Source organism: Ceratotherium simum, chromosome 26 (assembly GCF_057802395.1).
Source record: "Ceratotherium simum simum isolate JZ-2026a chromosome 26, ASM5780239v1, whole genome shotgun sequence".
Lineage (NCBI taxonomy): Eukaryota > Metazoa > Chordata > Mammalia > Perissodactyla > Rhinocerotidae > Ceratotherium > Ceratotherium simum.
The window spans coordinates 27,525,586-27,543,237 of record NC_141925.1 but is presented as its reverse complement, the minus strand read 5'-3'; the positions used below and the strand labels follow the sequence as shown (position 1 = coordinate 27,543,237).

The window sequence follows — 17,652 nt, the reverse complement described above, 5'->3', positions numbered from 1 at the left end:
CTGGGCTGGCTGAGCCTTTCCTAACACATCACACTGCTGCGAAGCACGACACGGGGAATTCGTGATGACAGTCTGAAGATGACAGGTTCGTCAATCGTATCTGAGCACCAGGCTTGTGGCCTGCTTTGACTTTTCATCAATAAACCCGGTGCAAACCCAGGTGTGGCAGCCGCCAACATTCATCATGCCATTCCACAAGTTTTGGCTGCCTATACCTGAGGAGCATGGGAGTTAGGACACAGAGATAGAACAGCCATCCACTGGGCATCGTGGTTCTCCTCCAGAGCCCTAGACTTCAGTCGGGAAGGCGAGATCCAGACAGAAACTTGCAGGAACTCTTCAAACTAATACCAGACACTGCCCTAACCCAGTTACTTACCACTTCTCTAAATATCTGAATATGCTCCCAGCAATTACCTTGAACCGCACTATTTCCCTTTCCTATTTATATTAATTTCCTGTGGCTGCTGTAACAAATCACCACAAACATGGTGGCTTAAAACAACAGAAATTTATTCTCTCATAGTCTAGAGGCCAGAAGTCCGAATTCAGTATCACCAAACCAAAATCAAGGCTCTAGGGGAGAATCTATCTCTTGCCTCTTCCAGCTTCTGGTGGCTGCCGGCATTCCTTGGCTTGAGGCCGCATCACTCCAATCTCTGCCTGTGTGGTCACATTGCCTTCTCCTCTTCTGTCTGTGATCTCCCTTTGCTTCCCTCTTATAAGGAGACTTGTGATTGCATTTAGGGTCCGCCCAATAATCCAAGATAACCTCCCCATCTCAAGATCCTTAACTTAATGACATCTGTAATAACTCTTTTTCCAAGGTAACATTTACGGGTTCCAGGGATGAGAAGCTGATACCTTTGGGGGCTGTTTTTCAGACTACTACACTATCCCATCTAGTACTTCCACCTGAAACACCTTGCCTTCCTCTACCTGCCCAAATCATCTCAGGCCTTCAAGGCCAAGTCAGGTGCTGTGTATTCCACAAAAACAGCTTTGCTCACCATAGCCAAATTTACCTCACTTTCTGCTGACTGTTCAGCAGGTCATTCATTCCTTTTACATGACATCTAGCACGTCCCATCTAGAAATACAATGATTGGTGCAGAAATCGTGGCTTCTCCTCTGAGCTGTAAGCTCCTCACTCTTCATTCATTGTGTACGTTCCCACCCACACTCTGAAGGAGGCGCTAGACAGACAGCTGTTCAATGGATGATGGGTCTGAATACATAAGGATCATATATTAGTAGCAAATTCATTGTCAATACTAATTGAGCATGCTGAATGCTTTCTGTGAATAAATGTGGGCTCCAGCAGACAGAAGACCAGCCTGTGAGCAGGGACCCTAGGCTCCCAGCCAGGAGTATTAGCTAATTAGGTCTGCAGCCAAACCCGGAAGCTTCAGTTCGTTCATGTGTAAAATGAGCTGGTTTGGCCACAAGGATCCCTAAGGTCCTGCCAACCCCTTTCTGTGGATCCGTGGACATCGTTAAAATGTTTAAGAACAGGAAGCCTGTGTTCTCTTTCATACCCTATTAATCTGCCGTTCAAACACCCTTCTTTTTTCCGTTGATGATATAGAAAAAATTTTAGTCCAGTCCAAATTCTGAAGCAAGGAGTTTGTCTGCATTTTGAGGCTTTTCTCATCAACGAAACATGCCCAAGCATGCCATATGTTTTTCCTACCAAGTCCCGGGTGGCCGAAAAGAGCTTAAAGCCACTGCTCAGCTTGAGGTCGTGTCACAGAGCCCTCAAGGACGCTGGGGCAGAGATCACAGCCTCACACGGCCCGAGCCCAGATGCCGAGGGCAGGCGGCTGTAGAGGCAGGGTCTCCTGAGGTGGGAGTTAGCCCACAGGGAAGTCAGTCTGGCTCTACTCTGGACCGGGGCAGGCTCCTCCCTCAGCCATCTGAAAAATGCATTGGGTTGGTCTCCTTCCAGCCTCTATAGTAGAGTTTTACATTGGGGGTGGCACATACCATGCAACAGTAGAGGATGTCAGATGATGGCAGGGTCCCAGAAGGTCAGGGTCCCAAGTGGGCCAGCCGAATGGCCAGCTGCAGGCTGCACCCCACCCCTTGTTCTCTGGACCATTCTTTTCCTGAGGCACCATCTATACTTCTCATCCCTCTGACTCAATCCTGAACTCTCTGGGCTGCTGCCATCACTCTGAGAGGGAGGTCCCCTCCTGTTGAGAGGGCCTGGCCTCATTCGTGTGGTCCCTCTGCATGCCCTAGATCTTACTGATGAATGAGCCTGTATTCTTACACTGGACACCCCTGGGGGGCCTAGTTGGGGTGTTTGAGAACCTGGCCTGGAAATAAAGGCGTTGGTGGGTGTGCCTACCGACGCCCAGCCAGCTGCCTGGGCTACTCCCAGAGTTGCCGCACCCTTGGGCTACTGGATTTGGGAAGTCAGACCTCAGACAGGGGTGACTCCAGAACTGCCCTGCTGTGAACGGACATGTGCCCTCGAGGCCTTGAAGCCCCACAGTCTGCCCTGTCTGCAGCACCTATTCAGGCCTGCCCTGCTCCAGCTGGGACAGGACAGGGCAGGTACATATCAGCTCAGAGTTCTGTCTTCTGTGGCCTCCAGGTAAGTGGGACAAAGCTGTCCTTCTCTGTTTGCATAGAATATCTGCTCCTGGCTCCCAGGTAGAGAGGTGTGTGTGTGTGCGCGGGCAGAGGCAGACAAAGCTCACTAACTTCATTTTCTTTCAAAACAGCAGAGAGGAAAAGAAAAGTACAAAACTAGAAATCCATAATAGGAGCCTCTGGAGATTTCATCTTTCCAGGGTAGGGAAAGCCCAGGCAAACAAGGAGCTTATTAGAAGGAAATGGGTCTTGCAGTCTGAGACATGTGATGTAAGCCTCATTTTATTTATAATAGCAGAACAGGGTGTGAGAAATATGCCCATAAAACCAGTGGAGACATGGAGGCCGGCCGGATCCCTCTGCCTCTGGCTACAGGCGGCCTGCTCGCAGCACGAAGGGGCTCTGGCCACTTGCCACATCCTTGGGAAGTGGGGACCACAGACCAAGCTTTCAGGTACAAGCCAGTTATGCGGTATGCTTTTCAGTGGAATTTAGCCCCTCTTTGGGCTCAAGTCCCTTGTGCTTCAGAGTTACATAAGCATGCTGAGCTTTTGGTCTTTAATTCAATTTCAGTCTCACAGAACACACGCACAGCAGGCAGCGGCATGACGATTCCACCACCTCCCAGATGCCTTTGCGGGTCACAGAACGGGCGTCTGCAACGCTGATAGGAGCCTGTCCAACTGTCATTGTGTAGAGTAGGAAAGGAAACACAGTAAAAGTCATATCTTCTGTAAAAACGAATCCACTCTCTGCATATGGAATCTTCCAGAACCAAAGTCTGCATTCCCACAGGGATCTGTGCCTCTCCTTCCTGGAGTGATGCTGATGTTCTGGAGCCAAGCAAGGCCTGGGCTAGAAATGATCCTGCTCTAGGGCCCAAGAGATTTACTGCTTGTTGGGCCAGCAAGTCTATTTTCTTTAACATATCCACGACCGCAACAAGTTCCATCTGCATCCCAACCCAGCACCCTCTGAGAAGCAGGCCTCAGGTCCATGATGCTCCCTAGGGACAGAGCCAACTGGGGCAGGAACAATGGCAAAGGCATGGCTATCGCACAGAGCAGACTTACCAATAGGGCCGCCCAAACAGAGTGCATCAGATGAAATTCGGACACCAGCCAGAGTCAATATTCATTGGCTAATGTTCCGGCTTTGAAGCGTCAGCTGAAATTCACAGTGCTAATTTGCAAACTCAAATTAGTAATGAAGAACAACAATTTTTTCCTATCTCAATCCCTGTTAGATGCAAAATCTGTTTATTCTCTCCAGAAATGTATCTTGAGGAAGAATGTGGGTTTTAACCAGAACAAGTGATGGCTCTATTAATGAGCAAGATGCCTTCTGCTGATACACGTCATTGAGAAATTGCAAAACTGGAGACAGATGCAGTTCAGCAAGGCGAGGCCTGGCGATTACCAAACACCAACACGAACGCACCAGAATATATGATACAAACCTGGAGGTGTTTATTCAGAAGAAATAACAGGACAGGGACTGAGCCAACAACAAAACAGATTTAGAAGGGTTTCCACCTTCTCTATGAAAGATAACAAATGAATATTTAGATGATTAATGCAGCCATTCATTCAATGAAAAGTTGCTGTTTACTTGTTATATGCCAGATGCCGCGCTAGGATAGATAGGTAGCCAAAGAAACTTTCCAGGCTTGAGAAGTTTATCCTCTAGTTGGAGAAATAGAGAGGTGACAAGATCCTCATAACACAGAAGGACAAGGGCAATAATAAAGTCTACACAAAATCCCATGCAAGTCCTCCTGCATGGCAGAGAGACGACTCTGTCAAAGGGTCACACTTGAATCTTGAATCTTAAGGCTATGGAGAGAAGGGAAAGGAGGCAGAGTGGGGAGAATGTGCCAGGATGGGCATGTCTAACATACTGGCTGCACAAGGGGTACAGAAGCATTGAGAGATGAGTGTGGAGAAGTGCACCAGGGCAAGATTGCAAAGGGCCTTGGGAGCCATCTGAGCTTTACCCTGCAGGCCAGGGGTTGGCAAATGGCCTGTGGCCAGATCTGGCCCACTACCTTTTTTGTAAATAATGTTTTATTGGAATGCAACCATGCTCATTCATTTACGTACTGTCTGTTTATTGTCTACCGCTTTTGTACTACACAAATAGAATTGAGTACTTATGACAGGGATGATTTGGCCCACAAAGCCTAAAATATTTACACTTTGGCCTTTCATAGTTAAAGTTTGTGAACCCCTGCTGTAGGCCACAAGGAGCCCTCAGTGGTTTTAAATTTAAAAAAAAAAGGGTCAGATTGATTTTTAAGCCAAGGCTCTGGCATCAGGGTGGCTAAGACTAGAGTGACAAGAGATGAGAAGCAGAGCCTTCACCTGGAGGCTGTCACAGAGTCTAGGGGAGATGATGAGCCTGGAGCTAAGCAACATGGAGTTGCTGGGAGGGGTCCCAGAGACTTTCTGAGTGGTCAGTGCTCAGGGAAGTCTCAGGTGTCCGGTGCCTGGGATTTAGGAGAGAGGGGTTGGAGGATGCTTCTGGAGTTTCGTTTGCCTGATGGAGTGAGTAGTGTCAGGATGTAGTGTCAGTAATGTCATCCTCTCTCAGGGTGACATTACCTGAGAGAGAATTCACGAGGAAGCACGGGCTTTCAGGGAGGGAAGAGAAGTGGCATTTTGGCCACACAGAGTATAGGTCCCTGAGAGATACCCAGGCAGTCAGGTCTGGGGAGGGTTTGGAAATATGCGGCTAGCATTTGGAGACTATGATACTGAAAATACGATGAGAATGGAAAACGGGAATAGAATGACCATAATTGCACATAAAATGCTGGTTCAATCCCAGTGCGGGTGTTCGTGTGAACAAGTTCCAATTTAATTATAATCAATCAGTCCGCAAATACAACTAATTGGTTTCAGCAGTTAGGGAACACAGGTGAGAGCTTAGGCAGCAAGGGGGACAGGGCCCTCCAGGAGGAGAAAAACGTGCTGGGAGGAGGTGGGGATGCAACAGGAACTCAGAAGTGTTCTCACAGTTAATAATGCTGACTGCGACAGGCCACATAGATGGGGCAGGCTGGGGGTTATGGTGCTGTTTTGTATAATTTGTTTTTTTAACCCGGCTTTGTTTTTCTCAGATTTTAAAAGAGTTAGACGACCTTCACTCCTAGGTTATCTGCTATTTGAGGTGTGACTGCATCCATTTCAATAAATGCTCATTTCTTGTGCTTTTTCCACAGGCTCAGATTGTGAGGAATGCTCCAGTGGGACACCCAAGAGCCACATCAGAGGGGTCCCAGCCCAGGAGGCACTTCCTGTATTCGTTTGTTTATTTATTTAAATGGAGTCGTGTTTCACAAAGGATTTTAGGAGGCTTAAAGGACTCGAAATTTATCTGAGAAAAAAGAGAATGCACAGGAGTTAGGGGAGAGAAGATGAATAGAAAACACCGGAAATAAACAGGCAGGAGGTGAAACTCCAGAGAGCCTGGAATTGTTACTGAAGCAAAGCGGGTTCACTTCCTAGCGAGGGAAAATCAGACTCTCCACCAGAAGTAGTTATCACACAAAGTAGAATTTATTTGCAGCAAATAGGAGACCACGAGGAATCATTTCCAAAGTCGTGGCTCTCCGAACAAAGGGAAGCAGGTGTCTGTTATCTTGGGTGGGGAACGAATATTTAAAAGGGAAGTTTTGTTATCACATGTAGGGACGGAGGCACAATCTGAAAGCATGCTCTCACATACATCGCATGTTATGCTAATAAGGCTAGGCTCCTCCTCAGGCAGAGATTTTAGTATTAAAATGAAGTAAAGGGTATCTTTTGGTCATCTCCAGGCTGTCTGCACAAGCGCTGCCCTAGCAGTGGGGCTCAATCTCGTTCAGGCCGGTTGACACTGGTATTTCTTCCCAACATAGCTCTGAAGAACAACGTTGAGGAAGTGTTAAGCACCTTTAAACATCCTTCAAGCTGCTTAGGGCATACGCCAGTGACAGAAGGAGGCTGAGAACTGGAGTCAATGCAACAGAGAGGACTTCCAGCAGAGGACACGACACGGGTGAGAGGAGGAAGGGGCTGCACTCACCCCTCCCGGCCCTTGGAGGTGAGGGCCCCTGTCGGGAGGCACCTGCAGAAGGACACGAAGGACATGGCTAGCAACAGTGACAGTCCCTCCCTGAGAGCGTTAACTGCATCTGTGATCTGAGGTTAGAATCTAGGTTGAGCAGGGCTCCTGTAAGTTCCCGGGCCCCAGACTCACTGTGAGTCACTGTTAACCTGGGTGCAGGTAAGAGGCAGCGCTGAAAACACGCTTCAAAGGCCCAGTGCTCAAGGCTGGTGGGTGAGTGATGCAATGCTCATGCTGTGTATGTCAGGTGTCCCCAAACCCCGGGCCTGTTTCACTACCTCCTGGCCCAAATGACACCTGGAATTAAAAAAATCAAGCCATCTCCTTCCCTAGCTAGCATTTGGAAAGAAAAGCATTTCAGGAACTTATTAGGTGGGAAATTTTACAAAGACTAAATATCCCAGGTCATGAAAAATAACCATTTCTTTCCTAAGCTAGGGGCATTTCTAAGGGTTTAGGAGCTAGAACAGAGTTTACGTGTCCCCAGATTTTACCCCTCCACAGATTAAGCTGAATTGATTTTAGCATGCCAGGTTGGTTAAAGCTAATGGAAAATTCCCCAACAGTAAAAGAACAAAGCAAATTAGAACAGAAACTAACAAAGAAAGCTCATTGGAGCAAAGGCACCCTGTGAGGGATGGAATGCTCCTGGCAGGGCTGAAAGGAGAACCATTAAATTAGATTTGAATGTGTGTGAGAGTAAGAATGGCTTAAGGGTCTCATGAGAGAAAAGAGGGCATGGAGCCAGGTGGCAGTTCTTGTCTGGAGGGGTTCTGGACTTGACCTCTGGGATAGGGACAGCCCCCTTGAAAGACCAGAGAGAAACTGCAGGAATGCCACATTTTTCAGTTACACATTAATTTACGCTTCTTATGAAAAATGTCCCCCAAAATGTATAAAGAAAAACAATAATCCATAAGTCATCAGTCAGCAATAACCATTGTTAACATATTAGGGCATTTTATTCTAAACTTTTTTACACACAAATATTCCTAATTAAATTGGGATCATGCACTCTCTATAGCTTTATATTGATTTTTTTTCATTTAACATGCTATTATTTCAATCTTCCGTATTGTTTACTAGCCTTTAAAACATCATTTTTGATGGCTACATAGGATTCGGTAAAATGGCTATATTCAAATTGATTTCACTAAACTTCTAGTATGGGACATTTAGATCATTTCCAATTTTAAATAATTTTGCAATGGAAATCTTTGTACACAAATTTTCATGTACTTTGATGACCATTTCCTTAAGATGATATCCTAGGAATGGAACTACTGGGTCAAAGGGCAGGAACATTTTTAAGGCACTTAATACATATTGCCAATTCCCTCTATGATCCATTTCTACTCACAACACTTCTGACACCAAATGTGTGGAGTTTTTCTCCCATACCAACTAATTCTCCAACTCTCTGGATACCAATTGGGTGTCCAGTGATGTTATTCAGTTCTGACACTAACTACTCAGAGTTAGTGCAGACTCTAGGTTAAGATTCACAAAACTGTGCTCACTTTAGACATCAGTTGCAAGTCTAGGCCACCTGTACTTTTGATCGACCAGCTATTAAGCCAGGGGTTCCCATAACCCCTCCTCGGATTCAAAAATTCACTAGAACAGCTTACAGAGCTCAGGAAAGCTCTTCACTTCCATTTACTGGTCTATTATAAAGGATACAACTCAGGAACAGCCAAATGGAAGAGACACAAAGGGCAAGATATGGGAGGTGGAGAGTTCGAGGAGCTTCCATGCCCTTTCTGGGCACACCATCCTCCCAGCACCTCGATGTGTTCACCAACCCGGAAGCTCTCCAAACTCTGTCATTTAGGGTTTTTATGGAGGTTCCATTATGTAAGCGCGGTTGATTAAATCATTGGCCATTGGTAATTGTGTTACCGAGCAAGGGCTTGCCACTCGATGAGCGTAAAAAAAGCCAATTATGACGGCATCAGCTTTTGGGAAAAGAAAACAGCCTTACTGCTAGATTGATCTGCAAGGAGACAGGGAGCATATGCCCTCAGACCTGTCTCCCTGATCCAAGGCTTCCGGAAATATTTATGGGATGAAGGGCAGGGCAGTCTGAAGTGTGGAGATAGATGGTTGGAGGTGAGGAGAAGTGAGATAATTGATGATGTGCGCAAGCGTAGTCAAGCTTCACGGCTCTTCATAGGACATATGTTCACAAAGTGGTGGTCCCAGCATGACCTGAGGGTGGAGTTTTCAGCTCCTTGACATCAAAAGGGTCACTTATTTTGGGGCCGGCCCAGTGGCGCAAGCGGTTAAGTGCGCGCGCTCCGCTGCGGTGGCCCGGGGTTCGCTGGTTCGGATCCCGGGCACGCACCGACGCACTGCTTGGCAAGCCATGCTGTGGCGGCGTCCCATATAAAGTGGAGGAAGATGGGCACAGATGTTAGCCCATGGCCAGTCTTCCTCAGCAAAAAAAAAAAAAAAAAAAAGAGGAGGATTGGCGGATGTTAGCTCAGGGCTGATCTCCTCACAAAAAAAAAAAAAAAAAAAAAAGGGTCACTTATTTAGCATTTGCACAGGCCCAATTGATGGGTTGGTGGTCTCAATCGGCTTGAACTGGGCAAGAGAGGACTCTCAGTTCCTGAAACGCAACTCTTAATTACTCTGTTGATAAGATGGGGTCAGTTGAACTGGTCCTAGAGGGCCTGTGGTTATAAGTGAACTCAATCTCCAGCCCCTCTCCCATCCCTTGAGGTCATGGGATGGGGCTAAAAGTTCCAAAACACTAATCAAGACTTGGTCTTTCTAGCAACCAGCCCCTATCCTGAGCTATCTAGGATATCCAGCCATCTCATTAGCATACAAAAGACACTCTTGTCACTCCAGAGGTTCCAAGGGTTTTAGGAGCTTTGGGCCAGGAACCAGAAGACCAAATATATATTTCTAATTATATCATAATATCACACTCTCCAAAAAGGCAGTATCAATTATCACCGTCCTCCATTTCACGTCATTTTTATGCACAGAAACCCAAAATCCTACGAGATATGCCTTTCATCCAGCTATCACATAGGTTTTAGTTCCTGAAGTTCAAGATCCAGATGATTATAAAGGGAGGCTTCAAGGAAAGGTAGACAATTCAGATATTGTCTGAAAAAGACTTACAGGGTAATCAAAGGACCGTGAGTGGACCCCATACTCAGCACGGGGCCTGGCCCGAAGGCGCCCAGGAAATGTCCACACAATGGCTGAGATGAGGGAGCTGAGGCTCAGAGAGGGAAGGAAGGCTCCCCAGACAAGGGAGAAGGAGGGGTGAGTGGGGAGAGAGCCGCTCTCCTGACCCGAGACTGGGACTGCTTACAGGGCAGGATGCTGGGTAGTCTGTCCTAGGAGGAGGTGGGCCATCTCCCACGGTCCAGCAGACTGGACAGCATCATGGGGACAAGCCTGGTGCTTCTCCACAAAAGGAGCCATTTCTCACATGGCAACAAGCTCCTTCTCAGGGAAATAGCCCAGGCAGAAAATAGGAATCATATCATTTGGCACATGAGACAATATTGGATGTATCTGCAAGCAGCAAATTGAGTGGAAATTATCTGTGAACAATATGGTAATAACCAATACAATTAATTTTTCATTAAGTTGCACTGTTCCTAAGCTGTAAACGTTAATATCCTGAGATCACAGAATAATCTATATCTGAGAAAACAAAATCGTTTTATGGATTTAGCACCAATGTGGAGGCCAGAAGAACAAGATCCAAGTTCCAGAAATAAACCAGAGGCAAACTGAATGGAGAGAAGGGAGAGGGTCTCTCAGGCATGGCCCGCACCCCCTCCCCTCCCCAGGGTCTTGGGAATCCTCTGGAGGGACTAAATTTCTCTTTGGATTAATCAGTTCAACTCAATCCAACAAATATTTCGTGGGCACCTATGGTGTGTCAGGCACCATTCTAGGTACTGGGACCAGGTCCCAGGAGACCAAGGTATACTAGCAAATTTAGGACACCCGCTTGGGTAGGGTGGCCCACGCTGAGCCGCAGTGGGAAGGGACAGTGGAGGACAGCTTAGTGGCTGGAACTCAGATTCTTTCTCTGGCCCTCACAGGACATTATTCTAGAAACCACATCTTTTCCCTGACCTCTGGAATCTCTCCTAGGCTGGAAACAGAAAAGAACTTTATAACAGAAGACCAACAACTAAGTCCAAGAAAACACAGGAGGATTTTTTTTGTTTTTGTTCTTTAATGAGGAAAAATTATTTTGAAGGGCAATACAGCTTTGTTTTGATTCTATCAGTCCATGCTAACGGAGAAGACCCAGGGCAGCCCAGCACCCAGGGCTCGAGAAGAGCCAGGAAGGAGGCCTGGGGTCAATCACCAGGTGGGCTCGGGTCCTACTGTGTGACCCTGATGGTTCTGTTTACCACTCAGTAAGGGGCACCCAGCCACACTTAAATGACGTGCAGGAGAAGGTTAAACAAAGACAGCAAAAGAGCAGGGCATGGGCCCCTTTGGAGCAAAAGCCCTATGGAAATATCACACTCGGTCATTGCAATCGATGCCTCATATCCACTCCCTGGCCAGGGAAAGCCAGGATGGCACGCAGCCTTTTTCATTCCAACCCACAGTGAGAAATGCATTGCACGTCACAGCAGATGCATAATGTAGTTATAATATACATGGGGGGTGTATGTATATATTAGGTTGAACCACATAAAATTGCTTTTCTTTAGGTTAAAAAAAAATGGTCAAATAGCAGCAATTTCTTCTGGCTTCAACTACCATGTAACAGCTAACATCTATTGTGTGCTTACTAGAAACCAGGCACTGCTGTCAGCGCTCTTGGTAGAGTTTTAGCTCATTTACTCCTCACAACAACCCACGAGGTCGGTTCTGTCATTACTCTTCACCGGAGGCCATGTGGTTCTAAGTGTCAGGGTAGTGATTTGAACCCAGGCCTTCTGGCGCCAGAGTCTGCTCTCCTAAACCTCACAGTCTACCTCTTCAAACACATGCTTCCTGAAACAGTACGCACCCTTTCCACATGAGAGACACTCTGATATTTTCTATTCTAGTTCTCTCTTCTTCTTTTTTTTTATGTACACCCCAATCCACTAAATTGATCTCACTATGCACAAATGGTTCAGGATCCACTATTTGTGAAGCCCTGGCTTCACCCATGTCTTGGCTTCCCCAGGACAGCCTCTGTATCACTGTTACTTTCTGGCACACGCCCTTCTCGTTACCACTTCGGTCTCTCCCCAGCAGCCTCCTGAGCTTCTCCAGAACGCCGCAAGCATCTCTCTGTCCCCTGAATCAATCCTTCCTCCGTCGCTGCTGCTGGAGTGGAACCATCTCCTTTCCTACTTCTGCATGGAGCAATTAGCTCCCATGCACTGCCTGCAAATCAGCACTTGCTACCCACCTCCATACCACCATCTACTTAACAACCACCTTTCTTGAGCCCCAGAGCGATGTTACATTGTGGAAGGATAGAGAAAGGTCTTTGTTTTTGTAACCCACCCAAGACCCACCAATCTTAAGACTTAACACCTGCTGAGTGATAGATTTAGTCCTTGTAGGTCTAAAACCTCCCAGCTCTGGGCATCTCCAGCCCAAAGCCACTGCCTGCCCCTGCCCTCTGCCCCGTCTGTAACAACCTCAGCCACAGATTAGGGAGGGGCCCGAAGCAGACAGATTCTTCCTGCCCAGGCATTTACAGTTTTACAGACTGACCCCAACAGACCAAGAGGGCAGCGATGGTCACACACGTTTAGCTTGACTCTCCACTCCTAATTCATCCGTTCAGCAGTGTCTTAGACCAAAGCATCTCCGGTGCCTAAAACTGGGCACAAAGACTGCTGGCTGCCCATGGCGGGCAGAGAACTTTGCTTGGGCAGCTCAGTTCATGAAACAAAAATTCTCATAAAGTCATCTTCCGGATAATTCACAGCACTGAGACTCAGGGCAAAATGACAAACGGTGAGAAGTGCAGGAATTGGCTCAACTCCAGAAAAGAATTCCCCTTCTGTTGTGTAATTTTGCCGTTTTAACTCGTATCAAACCTTCCTTTGCTCACATGCCAGGATACACAGAAACATGGCCCAAGCCTTGCTTCTAACGGCCTCGCAAACAGAAGCACCCCAGAGTTGCTGTGTATGGAAAGGGAGCCAGATGAAACATAAGACAATGTGAGCCCTAGCCCCTTGGCGGAACGTGGAAAGGAAAAGGCGCGAGTTTGCAGAGACTCAGCCCCTCAGGGGAAGCCAACAGAGCGACGTCCCCCTTGAGCTCACCAAATTCCTGCACACCAGCCCTCCATCTGCTCCTGGCCGTGTTACTTCCTACTCCGTATTGCCTTCCTGATAATTGATAAAGGGCCTAGAAATGAAAGAAATTGTTCTTCACCGCAGGCTGCATAAATAGCCCATTATCAATCGGAAGCAATTTATTTGCTTAAAATTGCCAACTCTCTCATTTTGTTTTAACCTGCTGGTTCTCTATCAAAATAAGTCTGCACTTTTGAAAAGGCTATTTTCAAAGCCTCACACTGGCTCCAGCTTGAGAAATAAAATTGAAATTAGCTGAAATAGACTGACCCCATCCCAACCCTCTAATATTAAAAGGGCAGCTCAGAAACGGGGAGAAATTGCTTTAGGAATTCTACCAAGAAACTTAATCCTAAGTGAATCACAAAAGAGTAAGACAACTATTTCAGAACACAAAAATGCACGGGCGCGCGCGCGCGCACACACACACACACACACACACACACACACACACACACACAGGAATCATTCCAGATTTCTCCTAAAGAAAAGGTGAGCTGGCTGGGAGTAGAGGAGGAAGCTGAGGGACCAGGCACATCCATATGGATTTTCAGATCATGAAGGTGAACCATGTGATAAAGGCAACATTTCAATCCCTGGAGGAAAAGAAGGATTACTTAATATATGGGGCTGCAATAATCAGTTAAGAACTTAGAAAATATTAAGTTCCAACTGTACATCACACCATATACCCAACCCTACTTTTAAAAAATTAAAAAGTAGAAAGAATTAAGACAATAATAATTAGACAACAAAAGAAAAAGTTCTTTATGAAGAATTTCATAAAGAAGACAAATTGATACATAAAAAAAACAATTAAGACAAAGAAACAGCCTGGGAAAAAAACAAGATGAATTGACATATGGCAGACAAAGAGATAATCTTTAAAATGTAAAAGGTTTTACTGGAATGCCCCCAGAGAAAAATGGAAAAAGACACAAACAGACTTTCCCCAAAAGGAAAAATACAGATAGCCAAAAATCATACAAAGTAGAATTCCATCTCACTATTAATTGTTTCACTCGTGATGCTTTTTACTATTAATTTTCTAGTGCAAATGAATAGAACCATAATATACCATGTCTTGTCTATGAGATTTATTCTCCATCAATAAATATTTGTTGGTGTCTACTATGTGCCAGGCACTGTTCTAAGAGCTAGGATGTGACAGAGAGCACAACAAAGATCCCTGACCCTGTGTGCCTGCACTCCATGTGTGCTTGAGACAGACAGTGAACAACAGGCCCATAGAAAGGAAATAACACAGCATGTAGGAAGGTGATAAGTGCTAAGGAAGAGGCAAACTAGAGGAGCAGAGTAGACAGCATTGCAGAACTGTGGGGAGGCGAGGAGCAGGTTCCGGTGTAAACACAGAGGTTAGGGCAACTGAGCTGCAGTAAGAAGACGTTTGAGCAAAGACTTGAAGGTAAGCGTGGCAGCCATAGGCTATCTGGGGAAGAGTGTTTCAGACAGTGCCAAATCCCTAGGTGGGCATGTGCCCGGCGTGCTGGAGGAACAGCAAGGATGCTGAGCGACAGGGGTGGGGTGGAGTGAGTGAGGGGAGAGAGAAGTAGGTGGGAATATTGGAGAGATAAGGGTCGGAAGGCAGATCATGTAAGGCCTTGTAGGCCATTGTCAGCTCTTTGGATTTTACTTTGAATGAGGTGGGAGCCATGGCAGGTTGCTGAGCAGAGGAGTGATGTGGTCTCCTTTGTGTGTTAAAAGGATGTCTCTGTCCAATGAAAACAGACAGGTGGCCAACAGGTATATGAAAAGGTGTTCAACATCACTAATCACCAGGGAAAGGCAAATCAAATCACAATGAGATATCACCTCACACCTGTTAGAATGACTATTATCGAAAAGACAAGAAATAACAAGTGTTGGTGAGGATGTAGAGAAAAGGGAACCCTTGTGAACTGTTGGTGGGAATGAAAATTGGTGCAGCCACTATGGAAAACAGTATGGAAGTTCCTCAGAAAAAGAAAAATAGAACTCAGTATGATCCAGCAGTCCCACTTCTGGGTATATATCTGAAGAAAACGAAAACACTAACTCAAAAAGATATCTGTACACTCATGTTCATTGCAGCATTATTCACAATAGCCAAAATATGAAAACAACCTAAGTGTCTAGCAAGGGATGAATGGAAAAAGAAAATTTGGTACATACACACAATGGAATATCATTCAGCCATAGAAAAAGGACAGCTTGCCATTTGTGACAACATGCATGGCCCCTGAGGGCATTATGCTAAGTGAAATTAGTCAGACAGAAAAAGACAAACATCGTATGATTTCACTTATATCTTGAATCTAAAAACAAAAAACAAACAAAAAATACACCAAGCTCAGATACAGAGAACAGACTGGTAGTTGGTTGCCAATTGGCTGCAGGGATGGGTGAAGGAATTAAAAGGTACAAACTACCAGTTATAAAATAAATAAGTCATGGGGATGTACTGTACAGCATGGTGACTATAGTTAATAACACAGTCACGCACCGCATGATGACGTCGTTTCGCTCAACGACAGAGCACATATACAACAGTGGTCCCAGAAGATCAGTACCATATAGCCTGGGAGTGTAGTAGGCTATACCATCTATGTTTGTGTAAGTACATGCTATGATAGTCACACAATGACTAAATCACCTAACAAAGCATTTCTCAGAATGTATTCCCATTGTCAAACAATGCATGACTGTACTGTATTGCATATCCGAAAGTTGCTGAGAGTAGATCTTGAAAGTGCTCATCACAAGAAAAAAAATTTTCTAATCATGTATGGTGATAGATGTTAACTAGACTTACTGTAGTGATCATTTCACAATACATACGAATAACAAATCATTATGTTGTACACCTGAAACTAATATAATGTTATATGTCAATTATACCTCAGAATAAAAAAGGATTCCTCTGCTGTGTTGATAACAGACTGTAGGGATAACAGTCTGGGGAGCAGAGAGAGGCTGCTGCAGTGGTCCAGGTGAGAGAGGATGAGAGCAACAGAAGAGGGAGAAGTGGTCCAGTTCTGGATGGATTTGAAGGTAGAGCCAGCAGGATGTCCTGAAAGATGGGGTATGGGATGTGAGAGGAGGGGAGATAGCAGGGCTCCAAGGTTTCTGCTACTGCAACTGGAAGATCAGCACAGCCTGTCTGATGACGTGCCCAGAATTGTCAAGAATACAGAGTTAAAGCAACTCTGCACACTGCTGGTAGGAGCGTAAACTGGCACTCTGTCTGCAGGGCAATCAAGCAGTAAGTATCAAAAGCCTTAAAAATATGGACCTTGTTTCCATCCTGATTAGAGCAAATCTTAAATGGACATTTTTGAGAAAATCATAATAGAGAAATAAGTTGATTAAAGTTAGAGAGTTATACTGATGTGATTATGGATCAAATGATATGAGGTCTGGGCTTTGCTTTAAAATATTCCAGGAAAAGATGCTAGGGGCAGGGGTGATAGATGAAATATGATCGCTAAAATGTTGAAAATCATTGAAGCTCAGTGGTGGTCACTCAAGGGATTGTACCATCCTCTCTGTTTTTCAGTATCTTTGACAATTTCCATAATAAAAATATTTTTAGGTGCATACTCTTAGACTCAACAATTCCATTTGTAGGAGTTTATCCTAAAAAGTAAGAGGTATGTACAAAGATCTATTTACAAAGATACTTATCACAGCCTTATTTTTAATAATAAAAATGGGAAACCACAAACAATAGGTTTGATTAGCTAAATAAATGAAAATAAGCCATTCAGCTGAAAACAGTAGAAACATCAGAAATTGGTCTGGATACATATAGAAATTTCGTATATGACAAGAGTGACATTTCAAATAATGGGAAAAGATGGGTTCAATATATGATGTCAGGACAACTAAGTAGATATCTGGAAAAAATTAAGAATGAAACTATGCTCCACACTTTATACCAAAATAAATTCTAGAAGAATTAAATATTAAATATATAAAATAAAGTCATAATTGTAATACAAAAAAAACCACCAGGAAATTTTTTTTATAATCTCAGGATGTATAACGTTGTACTTAGTAGAGAACAAACAACAAAAGCCATAAAATAAAAGACTGATAAATTCTAAGCAAAAATTTAAAACCTTCTCACGGCAAAAATCATGGCAAGCTAAGTCAAAAATCAGAAACAAAGTAAAAACGTTTGCAACTTATATTACAAATGGGGAGCTAATTTCCCTCATATGTAAAAATCTCCTTTATATCAATAAGAAAGAGGTCAACAAACCAAAAGAAAAATGTTCAAATAATATGAGCAGACGGTTTCCAGGAAAGGAATTACAAATGGCTCTTAAAATATGAAACAATGTTCAACCTAACTCACTATAAGAGAAATGCAAATTAAAATGACATGTGTATAAGATATTTCACCTGGGAGGCAGGTAAAGATCAAGAAGTTAGATAACGCACTGTGTGGAGAAGGCTGAGAGGAACCAGTCCCTCTCAGATTGCAGTGGTAGAAGCGTAAATTAGTATAATCTTTGAAGTGCAATTTGGCAGTTTCCATTCTATTGCAAATGCACATTTTAACTCAATGATTCCGCCTCTAGAAATGTATCCTCCTGGTATACTCACACACATGTGGAATGAAGTATGAACCAGG

At 44.8% G+C, this 17,652-nt stretch overlaps 1 protein-coding gene across 4 annotated transcripts in view; it reads right to left on the bottom strand.

The window, feature by feature from the left end:
* Positions 1-17,652, bottom strand: part of CALN1 (calneuron 1) — a 399,176-nt gene that overhangs the window by 240,758 nt on the left and 140,766 nt on the right. The window lies entirely within an intron of this gene.